Below are 3,773 nucleotides of genomic sequence, written 5' to 3'. Positions count from 1 at the left end.
CCCCACTCACCAACTGGAATCTTTCATGCAGTAGAATGGTAGATACCTTAACTCTCAGAGGTGCCCCAGGGTGCCTCAGGCCCAGTATTACAGCAGTGCCTTCAGGATTCCTATGTGTGTACTTAGAGAACAATTAGAATAGATTCACTACGAAATTTGAGTCCTTAAAAGATACCACATTAGCTATTCCCATGTATTTCTTTAGCCATGTGGTCAGAGTTCCTACTTCACCTCAAGGAAAATCAAGTCTATGAATGGAGTCTGAGATCACAGACAATGAGATTACGGAAGAATTAACTAACAGAGATACCAATCAGCCAAACACAGAGCCAAATGTCTCGCTTACCCTGAAGCAAAGATGCTATGTGTTTAAGAGAGATGGTTCAGGCATAATATGAAGTTCACTTATCCAAAGAAGACTTCGGCAAAGTAATTTGGAGATACTAGATTATAGTGTATTGGAAATTGCATGACGCCAATTTACATGTTCCTGACGCAGCGGGCAGCAGTGAGTACCCAAGAGCTGCTAACAATGGAACCACTGCAAATTTGACTACCACAGCTGATGATCATGGCCTGCCAAGGCATGGCATATCTCAGAGAAATCCGATCTGCCAAAGCTGAGGAAAAAACAGTAAAAGCAAACTTAGCAGGATTCTCATGTAGAGCCCATCTATAAAAGTTTTTCACCTCTCACTACTCTGCTAAGCATATCTATTATTAAAATTGACTTGCAAACACAAAATCTGCATTTTTGTGTCCATGGTACCTCTGTAAAGAATTCTCCCCTTATTATTGTCTCTCCAAGTGCATAATTTCTTTACGGTCCAGTTTAAATTTCCTTTAGTCATTATATTGGAAACTATTCCACCTCTCTCTCCCATTGTCATCCTTACGTAACTGTTAGCTTAAATCGTTACAACAGTATAAGACAATAACATAGAAGGCAATAAAAGACAATAATTTAACTTGAAAATGTTAGAGAAATAAAAATTTTAGTTTAAGTGAACTGGAGGGTTGAGCTTACTACATTTAAAATTTTAGTGATATAGCAAATAGACACACTAATTTGAACATTCAGGTTTGAAGCTCAGCAAATAGTTTATGTTAAAAAAATTTAGAGTGCCTCAAAAAGTGTGAGTTGAAGCAATGAAATTTTATATACATAAACACCCATACAGACACATATATACATATATACACACATATATACACACGTGTGTGTGTTTGTCTATGAGTGTGTGTATAAAATGGTAGAAATAACCTACCTATAAAAAGTAGTAAGGGAAGAGTACACATGAACATAGAAACTGGAATTTTCATTGAAGTATAGTCTTTGAGGTCTCTGAGTGAAAAAAACTTTGAAGAATTTGACCAAAAACTGAGATGACCTCATTCATGTTTTAAAAGCATAATTCACTGTGGATATGGCAATATGAGCCATGGTAAATAGATTTAAGTGAGCATGTAATGTGTAGGAATATGATTCAATCAAAATAAATTTGTAAGGATAGAAGAGTAACGTGAAATAGCTGCTGATGAGTGTAATTCATTTCGTAATAGTCAAGGAAAGGAGAAAGACAATCATTAAAATATAACATAGTTGGGTACACAGTAACCTACAGAAATCATCACATATTACTTGTCAACAAAACAAAATACATATTTAACTTAAAATTCTACAATTACTTTTATAAGGCAATATGTGGTAGTAAAGAACTTTGTGTTAGAAAAATAAGAAATTTGAGTGTCTGTGCTAGCGCCATTCCTCTTTTGTCTTTATGAACATGGTCAGTCCAATGTACTTCTCTGGGTTTCAGAATAATACATTAAGATGAATAGAATGATTGTGTCATCTATATCATATGGGGATATTAAGAAAGTTGAATAATACAACAAGGATGAAATGCATTTGTAAGCCTAAGAAAAATGATTCCTATTGCCTGCCTGGTATAAATACTCATGCATTTATCAGGAAAAGCGTTTTCTCCCCTCCTCCTTTTCTGCTTTCATTATCCTCTTCTCTTTCTTTCCTTCTCATACATCCCTCATTACCATTTGCTTGGGCCTTACTCAGAGGCTGTGGCAGAGAGATGAAGTGTGGCCGGACAGAAGCAGGAGTGGAGGTAAAAGCTGAGGCATTTGCAGAGGTAGAGACTGAAAGGGAGATGGAAGCAGAGCTAGTCATGGGCCCTTGCTTGGACCAGGGTGTATGGCTGGGTCGTGTAACTCCCTGGAGCCAGAAAAGGAAAGGGCTCACTTAGCTGAAGATGTATGGCTTTCTGCAATGTTCATCAAAGTGACTCAAGATTCCCACCTGCACCCATGTGTCCTTTTGCTGTAGATGGCACACAAGAGGTGCCCCCAGGTCACCCTGCAAGAAACAAGGAAACAGATAATCATGGATATTTTAAAGGATGTGAGAAAGTAACTTCTTATGTTGAAGGATATTCCTCTCTTTCTCCCTGCCTTTCATACCCCCTCAACTTATCACCTTACAGCCAGCCTCCCCCATAGCTTTCTTGGCTTCCATGCAGAAAGTAAATTCATTCAGTTTGGGCCAAAACTGGGCACATGTGCTGACCTGCAGGATGCTTAGATGCCTTTTTTTTGCAGAATTCCAGGACTTCCTGGTGGAAAACAGAGAATAGAGAGGGTTTTTTAGCTATGGCCTAGATTAGCAGGAGAAATATGGCTGAAGAGAAAGATAACAAATCTACTACTACACATGAGAGAATATTACTCTCTTTCTAAATGTGTCAATGTCATCCAATTCCAGTGTCTTCTGCATCACTCACCTCTCATGAGGGACCAACTGGGTAGCCAGCAGTCATATAGTTGTATGTTTTTCTCTTGCTCTAGGCTCTCCTCCAGGCAGACAGGAAGCACCAGGGGTTGAAAACGTAGCGACTACTTCAGGAAGATTAGCCCAGGTCCCCAAAGTCCTTTGGGACCTAGGTAGGGCATACCATGATGAATACCTATGGTTTGAGCTTGGGCAGGGCTCTGAAGATCAATAAGCCCCATCTGGACCAGGGCCAATGCCTCTGAGTTTTTTCTGGGGAGAAAATTTAGCAAGCACTTTATTTTTACATATTTCAATGTGAAAAAAATCATATGAATCGGATGAAGTCTAGGTGAACACTAAAGTAAGACTCCTCTTCTCTACTTGTTGCAAACACACAATGTCTTGTTAGGCACAATATGTGTGGACACCTTCAGGAATGAGAAGGTAAATATTACAATGCAATCTAAATCCTTATCGAAAATTCCTAACAAAATAAATTATTTTACATCCTAGTATTTATAGTGTTTAACATTTAGTGATATAGACTTAGAAAGTTAGAAATTGAAATATCCCACTTACAAGATCTGAGACTATGGACAGTTACTCTTTCTCTCTGATCCTTGTCTGTACTAATGGTTTTACTTCACTATCTCACAATCAGAAATAAAATTATATACCCAAAATATATTTTGAGGTAGTTATCATCCTTGAACAGATCAATAAATTGAGTTTTAAGAGTCAAGATACTTAAAGTCATAAAAGGCAAAACTGTGATTCCAACATAGATTATGATTTAAACTCAAGATACCATCCTTTTATAGGTAAAGTTTTATAAAATTAAGATATCTTTTTATAATTTACAAACACATTGATTTGAAACCTGAAATTTTCCCTGAAAAAAAAATAGCTAAAACACTAATTTTGAGATACATAATGATATGAGGTGTTACAAGAGGAGATGCTTTCTCTTAAGGAAATATATCAG

General features: G+C 37.2%; 1 long non-coding RNA gene across 1 annotated transcript; it reads right to left on the bottom strand.

The window, feature by feature from the left end:
- Positions 1-2,922, bottom strand: LOC309653346. Its single transcript, XR_014259112.1, has 3 exons — positions 2,799-2,922; positions 485-620; positions 1-110 (listed from the first exon to the last, which is right to left on the bottom strand). It is a non-coding gene; the product is annotated as an uncharacterized lncRNA (long non-coding RNA).
- Positions 2,923-3,773: the final 851 nt, after the last annotated feature.

This window comes from Balaenoptera physalus, assembly GCF_965194825.1.
Source record: "Balaenoptera physalus genome assembly, chromosome: Y".
Lineage (NCBI taxonomy): Eukaryota > Metazoa > Chordata > Mammalia > Artiodactyla > Balaenopteridae > Balaenoptera > Balaenoptera physalus.
The sequence above is the reverse complement of the archived record's forward strand: the minus strand, read 5'-3'. Positions and strand labels throughout refer to the sequence as shown.